We start from the raw sequence: 8,884 nt of genomic DNA on the forward strand, positions 1-8,884 counted from the left end.
TGAACTCGATCTCTCGGTCTGGTGGCATGCCTGGTAGTTCTTCCGGGAACACATCAGGGAACTCGCATACCACTGGTACTTTTCTTAATTCTGCGATGTCCATCTTGTTCAGTTTTGGTTTCTGTGATCGTGGCCTTTCTTGAGCGGAAACTCTTATAGTCTTGCCGTGATGGTGAGTGAGAATCACTGTCCGATTGAAACAGTCGATGAATCCTTTGTTGGTGGTTAACCAGTCCATTCCTAAAATGACATCCAGTCCTTTACTTTCCAACACGATGAGATTCGCGTGGAATGGTAGTCCTTCGAACTCAATGACCACTCCTTGGCAGTAACCCTGAGCAATTTGCTTATTTCCGGGGGACTTGATGATCATAGATTTTTCCAAGGGAAGTATCGGAAAACCGTGTTGTGAAACAAAACTCTTCGAAACAAACGAATGGGAAGCTCCAGAATCAAACAAAACCGTGGCAGGTACTGTGTTGACAGGGAACGTACCGAGCACGATGTCTGGGGCATTCTGCGCTTCTTCCCTGGTCACATGGTTCAGGTGACCCTTCCTGTGGTTGCTGCTGGGGTTGAAGTTGTTGCGCTTGGGGGCTGGATTGTTCCCACCATTGTTCGGCTTGGGTGCCGTGTCTCTTGGCTTCGGGCACTGTTTAGCATAATGCCCTTGTTGACCACAAGCATAGCAGGTGACCCCTGGACGGTATGTGAATTCCTTGTCTCTGGCATGAAATTGTCCGACGGGTCTTGGCTCAGTAGTCGTGGATCTCCTCGTGTCTGTCCTTGGGACCTCAGTCTTGCCTCGGTTGCTGCGGGCAAGAGTCGTCTTGTCCCTCTTCCGCTTGCGGATATCTTCCAGACTACGGCGCTCATTCTCCAGGGTGATGGCCTTGTCCACCAGCGTCTTAAAATCCGGAAAAGTGTGTACAATCAGTTGGCATCTTAATGTTGGTGCCAGGCCGTCCAGGAATTTTTCCATCTTCTTGTTTTCTGTCATGTGCTCGTCGTAGGCATAACGAGACAGTTGGGTAAACTGGCCGTTGTATTCTGTGACGGACATGCCTCTTTGCTTCAGGTCATCAAACTCTCTCTTCTTGATCTTTAGGATGCTCCTGGGAATGTGTGCCCCACGGAAGCCTTCCTTGAATTCTTCCCAGGTGATGTTGTGTTCCCTGGGGTGCATGTGTAGGAAGTTTTCCCACCATGCTGCGGCTGCTCCAGTAAGGTAGTGTGGTGCATAAAGCACCTTCTCATGATCTGAGCACTGAGCGATAATCAGTTTCCTTTCAATCTCGCGAAGCCAATCATCGGCTTCTAGTGTCCTGTCGGTGTGAGCAAAAGTTGAGGGGCGAGTCTTCTGTAACTCAGATAACTTGGAATGTGGTTGATAGGGTTCACGGTGGTTTCCCATATTGATGACATGGTTCATCATCTCCTGGTGCTGTTGCTGGCTTTGCTCGAAGAGACGGCATACTTGAGATAGTGCCGCTTCGCTGTCCTGTTGGCTGGACTGACCCTGAGTGAAATTGTTGCTGGTCTGTGTTCCGTAAACCTCTTCTGGCTGATTGGGCATAGAGCGAGTCCATGGGCGAGACATTTTTCCAGTCTGGGGTATCATTTGCAAAACCCATGAGAAAAAATGTGTAGCGCAGGAAAACTCTTGCAAAGGTAATAATCAAAAAGGCCTCTAGGTTTCAAAGAAACACAAATGATTTTCATGGAGAAGAAGTGCTTAACACAAATCTTACATGCGAAAGCAAACACAAGATACAGCACTCAGGTTGTGCGTACACAATCCTGACATGTTATTTAAAACTAGCGTACTACTCCGGAAGGCAGCAAACACACCATCACAAACTAGCGTACAGATAAAAACAACACATCATACAAGCAGGCATAACACGCGGCTACTCGATGCTCTCAGTCGGAGATGGTGAAGATCTCCTTCCCCTTGCCGATGGCAAGGCTCAGCGGTCCAGGAGAATCAACCTCCTCCTCTCTAGCTGGCTCCTGGCGTGCGATGCTGCGCTGCGGTGATGGTGCGGGGGCGACTGGTGGTAGAGCGCGTGCGGCAGGCGGTGCGGCTCTGACTGGAGTAGGAGCGATGACTCGGTCGAACTCCTCAGTGGTAGGCAGACGGCGAGCAGTGGCAAAAACGGCCGGTGCATACGAGGCTAAAGACGATACGAATGTCAGAGGCGGCGCTGTGTGGAGAAGCTCCTTCCTGCTGGCAGGACCGCCCCGGACTAAGTCCATGCGGGCAGCCACAAGATCATCTACGAGGTTGTCGAAAGACTCCTCCAGAGCCTTGAGATACTCCACAACCATCTCGATGGCTTCATCTCGCTCTCCCCGATGGCAGGCGAACGCATAGTGGCTGGTGTAAGGCACATGGCATGGGAGGTAGCGGTAGCGACGAGTCTTCATCATAGGAAGGATGTCCCGAAGGCGAGCTATCGCCTCACGGGCAGCCATCTGCAAGGCATGCCTCTCCGTAGGCATGGCCCTTCCCGTAAAACGGAAGTGACGAGCAGCAGAACGTCCTCCCTTGAACTGCACCACAGCCTGGTGCATAGACACGTCGTCACTGAGCTTGTGCTGATAGAGTGTGAACTCCGGGCGAGCTGCTGGCCCGATCGCGAGCTTGGTGATGGAGACGAGGAGCTTGACAAACCCCTCGGGCACGTTGGTGAACACTCGATTCTCACAGCTGCTGCCAGCCATCTACAAAAGTAGGCAAAAATTCTGAGTAGTCATGTCATAAATTTATGATGACCAATAGAAAATAGCTACAATCGCAAAATGCTGAAAAAGCACAAAAGACGCTAATAACCGATTAGCGATCGCACCTAGTGGCTTCCTACAGTCAGCCTGGCTCTGATACCAAGCTTGTCACGACCGGTTTTTCAATAAAATAATTATTGAGAGACCAATCCCTTTTACGGACCAGCGAAGAAGAATTCCTTCTCACTGGTAGACAATAATCTTGGTCACAAAAGAAAAAGAAACCAGGAGTACTAAATATAACACAAGGTTGAGCAGAGACTGCCCAATAATTTATTACAGGCACGCCGATAAAACAACAAGGCGGATAGGGTGGCAAACTTCTAACTCATGACAATAACGGTCGTGGAAATATCATCGCGAAGCGAGTGATATGATTCCAGAAGACTACAACTCATCGAGCGTCGGAGAGAGGCTCGAGGAGACTTATTGCGGGTGGCGGAAGCGTAAACAACATAAGTGACCAATAACCGGGATCGCGCAGGACTGACTGGGACTCCTCTAGGCATCAGACGCGCTATCAAACTCTTCATCCAAGAGATCGCCTTCGTCAACATCTGGCCAAATCAACAAGCCAGGTGAGTACTATGAAAGTACTCGCAAGACAGTTCGGACATAAGGTATAACAAATGTAAACATGAAACATATGAACAAGTTAACCAGTGCGATCAGACATAGAGGTAATAAATACTGGGTGCCAAGCGAGGGTCTGAATGACGCCTCGAGCGGAAACTGCAGAATAGTAATACTGGTGCCAAGCGAGTGTCTGAAAGACTCCTCAAGCGGAAAATGCGAAAATAATAATGCGGGTGCCAAACGAGTGTCTGAAAGACTCCTCGAGCGGAAAATGCGAAATAATAATGTGGGTGCCAAACGAGTGTCTGAAAGACTCCTCGAGCGGAAAATGCAGAATAATAATGCCACAGTCGGGCGTCGGGGCGACACCACATAAAGGGCTTATAACAGAAAGTAAAGACAGTGCATACCACAGTCGGACGTCTGAGCGACATCACATAAAGGGCTTATATCGAAAGTGAGAAACGAGTACACGCCACAGTCGGACGTCTGCGCGACGTCTCATAAAGGGCTTATATTGTAACACAATAATACAATAGTTCGGGCACATAACTTATCACAAGCACGAGACAAATATAAAGTTAGTCCATCCACAGGAATAACAATAAAACTGAATTACCACTTGAGCTTGTTCGCCGGGGGCAAGTTTTTCACATGGATAGATATGGATATAATGTTTACACTACTGATCATGGATACGATGATTTGGAAAGAATTGACTCTGCAGAGTTTGTACTTAACCACAGCCAACGGATTTCAGTAGTCACGGGGACTAGTTCCGTCTGCGGTGTTTTGGAGGAAACACGTCTAACCAGTACACACCCAATTCAACCATCCGAAGCCAGGGATCACCCTCCGCGACGTTCAAGAAAAACCTTGAGACGGGGAGGCTACAACCTCGCGTAGCATGGGATCAAATTTATATACGCGCGCTCTAAGGGGGTGCCCCCCTCTCGGTCCCAACCGGAAACACCCATGCCCCCTGACCGAATGACTGGCTTTAATCCTGGGCCAAGGTACCATCATCCCGGCCTCTCTGTTTGGTGTGTACACGGAAAGAGGTTACCAACTTACTAAACCGCATCCTGGCAATGAGGCATGTGATAGCACGGAAAGGGGAAGGGACGGTAACATGGCTCCAACCATGTTAACATCGGAAAAGTCGGATGACGCAAGGCTGGCATGCTACAACAGTACCACCTTGCTGCCCTTCATGTCACCACATGATTAGGCCATCTCTCATCAGAGATCATCGCAACTTTGGAACATGCGGGAAAAGATCGATAACGTGGCTCCAACCACGTTAATGTCGAAGCAAGACGGATGGCGCAAGGCTGGCATGCTACAACAGTACCACCTTGCTGCCCTTCATGTCACCACATGATTAGGCCACCTCTCATCAGAGGTCATCGCAACTTTGGAACAAGAAGGCCGTTGCTTTACAAGCAACGAGACATCTTACCGATACCCCTATGCCACGCACAACTCTCACGTGAACATGCAAAACATCTGCCATATCAAATATCCAAAACATGCTTGCCTGGTTCGGAGAAGTCGGAGTCTAGCTCGGCGAAGTTCGCGGCTCCGTCACCCCTCCCGGAACCTATGGCAAATCACGAAACGGGCACTAACGTGAAAACCAACACATGCACAGAAACTCTTCCAAAAATTTTTCAAATAAATCCCATAAAAACTAGACAAAATTTGGAGATTGTCAGAAAAATAATCACTCGAAAATACCTTTTTATTAAAAAGTTATAAAGGTTTCTGTCCAGGGACTTATCTGTAATGAAACAGAAAAGTTCCAGGGTTTTAACTGAGAAAACAGAAAACGCTTCGGCTGGGAATGCGCAAGCGCAAAGGAGGAAACGTATTTTGCCCGAAGGCGTCAACAGAAAACGGTTCGCGAATAAAAGAACAGAGGCTGACATGCGGGGTCCACATGTCAGGTTTGAAAAGCTCGCCGGCGCCCGAAGACTGCGGTGGACGCCGGCGTCGAACCACGGCGAGTTAGGAGAAATGGAGGGTACCAAGAGCTTCAGCGTCCTCTTCCGCGTCAGTGGGTGGTGGACTCGTCCAACGGGGAGCACTATGTCGACGGCGACACTTTCTCCGGCGGACGGTGGCTCGGGTGAGGATGGGGAACTCCGGTGGAGGGCTGCAAGCTACAAATTGAGGCGCGGGTCAGAACGAGGGATGCAAGGTGAGGCTACTAGCACGAGAATGGAGGCGGAGGAGCACACACGGGGGCGAATCGGGCTGGATCCCGTGGCGGGTCGCGGCGGCCGGAGTCGAGGAAGGAGACCTCCTCGGGGCTCTTCCAGTGGCTAGGCGTGCTCTAGGGGGAGTGCAGGGCTGGTGGGTGCTCGAGTTGAAGCTCGGGGCCCCTATTTATAGGCAGGTCGACGGGATGGCCGTGAACGGTGAATCTCCGGCGAGCGATTACGGCGGAGCAGTGGGTTGGCAGGGGGTTTGAGCGGTCGGGCAGCATCAGTGGATGTTACTGGACTCGATTTGCAGCTAAACGGGGTCGGTCTTGGCGTAATGGCGTCGGTCCACGGTGAGGTGACCGCACGGGCTCAACGGCGGCAGAGAGCGTGCTCCGCGCCCTGCGGTTCACGACGAGAGCGGCAGCGCGTTCGGGGGAGTGGAAGGCCACGCGGCGAGCTCCGGTGGTTTGGGCGGCGCTGGGTGGCGTCGTCGGCGCCGTGTCTCCCGCTGGCGCCCGCAAAGCCGCCGCCGGCGTTGGTCACGGGGTGGCGCACCTTCTGCTGCTCGTCGCCGACGCCCGCAAGGTGCCAGGCACTCGTGCGGTGCAGGAACAAGGGGGCGAGGACGAGGAGCAAGGCGACGCGGTGGCACTGGCGAGATCGATGCCCATCTTTGAAGAAAACGACAGTGGGCACTGAACTGAATCTTTGAACTTTCTGAACCTTGACAAGGACAGTGCACTGCAGGTGTTCGACAGAAGGTTTTGGCTATGAGATAAATTTTTCTGGAGCTGTAACTTGGTGAGATGATCACTCAAAGCACCCAGGGGCTGCCTGAATTTACTTGGAATTTTTGGAGAAGGTTTTGAATGAATTTCACCAAATTTGCCAAATCTGGTCCAAACTTGCAGCAGGTGTAGTTTGAAATTTTTGAACTGAAGACTAGTGGATCTTCATGGTTCCAGGTTGAGGGTTCAAAGGACTAGGAGGGGAAAGAAGTTTGGTGGTAAAAGTCCAAACAGAAATGGAGTTCCTTTGTAAATCTCCAAGTGGTAGAATAGAAGGCAGAAAATTGGTTTGAATGAAATTTGAATGGGAATAATCACATGGGAAGGTTCAGCTTGCTGGATTAGGTGTAAGACATGATCCAAAGGTGAGGGAAGGATTTGGGGAGAGGATTTGCACAAATGTCATGGTAAGAAGGAATAGTTGAAAGTGGCAAAGGGCTTTCCAAAAGTCATAGTGCAAATTTAAAAGGATTTTCAGAAGTTATTTTCCCAAATGAAAAACATTTTGTTTTGAGTCCAAATGAAAAGTAAGAACTTCCAAGACCAAAGGCAGATCTTGGGTGAATCCAAACAAAACTTTTGCCATAAGGAAAAATATATGAGAGGGAGAGTTCTCTTAAAGAAAAAAATTAAATTGCTCCCCTCAAGTCAAAATAGAAATCTTTTTTTTTGAAAAATCCAAATAAAAACTTGGGTGTCACAGTTCAGGTCATTTTTGAGGTAACCAAGATTATTATGCCATTTTTTTTACCAAAGTATGCTAATTATGTCATTATTGAGCTATCCAAGGTAGTTATGCCATTTTTTAGCTAACTATAACATATTTAGGCATTCTATAGAGCTATCTAAGGTTATTATGTCATTTTAGAGCTAATTATGTCATGAATGAACTAGCTAAGATTAGTTTAGGTCGTTATTGAGCTAACGAAGGTAGTTATGCCATTTTTTAACTAACTAAAGCATATTAAGTCATTTTATAGAGCTATCTAAGGTTATTATGTCATTTTAGAGCTAATTATGTCATGAATGAACTAGCTAAGATTAGTTTAATTAGGTCGTTATTGAGCTATCAAAGGTAGTTATGCCATTTTTTAACTAACTAAAGCATATCAAGTCATTTTATAGAGCTATCTAAGGTTATTATGTCATTTTAGAGCTAAATATGTCATAAATGAACTATCCAAGGTAGTTATGCCTTTTTTAACTAACTAAGCATATTAAGTCATTTTGGAAGGGATAAATGCTAGCATGAAGAATGAAATTGCATGAATCATGTAGCAAACCACATACCCAGTTATCCCCGTACTCAAACAAGTTGGAGCTCCCTTGATGGTGTGGCACACCTTCCATTTGCTCGCGCTTATCCTTGGCCCTATGGTGTTCGACTAGCCATTGGGGAGAGCACCACGCATCCACCAACGCCTCCCAACAGTCCATCTTATCCACACACCATCTCGGGGGCACCTAAGTGAGTCAAGAGAAATTTCAGCGCTACGCCTACGAATCAAATCAAGAAAACTAAGTTCAAGGCCTTGAGAATAGGTAATTACCTGCATGTACTTCTCCTTACTCAGAAACTTGCCGCGGCACTTCTTCTTGGCCCTCCTACTACCCTTCGAGGTGTAGTAGTCTCGAACGGCCTGCACCCGAGCCTCGTGTCGTAAGTTCTGAAGTAGGCGCTTGCACTCGGTATCGACAACCATACACGCGGTCTCCTGCTCTCCCTCTGAAACCCTGTAGAAGGTCTGCAATCAAACAAGACAACACTGATTAGTACAATCACTAGGTAGTATTGATTTTTAATTATGTAAAGGAGAAATTACCCAAAACCGACGGAACACAATGTCGACCACCGTCTCGCACAAGACACCATCGACCCTCTCCTCCAGCGAGGCCGGGGCAACCGAGTACAGCTCCCAGGTCAGTGCTAGCTGTGAAACCTGACCCTCACCGGGCAACGTGACCCACCCAGGGAAGTGCTGCCGGCAAAGCACACCAAGGACCTGGTTGGGCCTGCGGACACCACGGGGGTGTACCCAGCCCCTGCAGTATGACAAGGCCAACGCATTAGATATTAATTTGAAGGAACATGAAGGCAAAAGGTTAAAAAATAGTAAATGCACCTTTGGTCCAATTCGTGTGAATGTACCCTTGGTGGTTGATCGGCGACCGGAGGCTCATGGACCGGAGTCTGAGACGGGTCCACGTCAGACGGAGCAGTCCTATGGTCGGGTGAATCAGCTGAGGGTGGCGGCGAGGAAGGCGTAGCAGCCTTCCTACCTTTCCCGCTGCGACGTCCACCTCTACCAGCCTTCTTCGTCCTTCCCCGACCTCTCCCAGCCGAAGAAGAAGCGCCCGCCGCAGTTGTTTGCATACTGTCTAGCAGCGCTCTCCGGAGGGGCTAGGCTGGAATAATGGAACCACCCCTCCCAGTAGCGCTCGCAGGAGGCTCGGGGCGCTCTGGACCCTTGCCCACCATCCTGTCAACACCTGCAATGACAAAAAGTAAACGAAATTAGTACA

This window comes from Aegilops tauschii, chromosome 4, assembly GCF_002575655.3.
Source record: "Aegilops tauschii subsp. strangulata cultivar AL8/78 chromosome 4, Aet v6.0, whole genome shotgun sequence".
NCBI lineage: Eukaryota > Viridiplantae > Streptophyta > Magnoliopsida > Poales > Poaceae > Aegilops > Aegilops tauschii.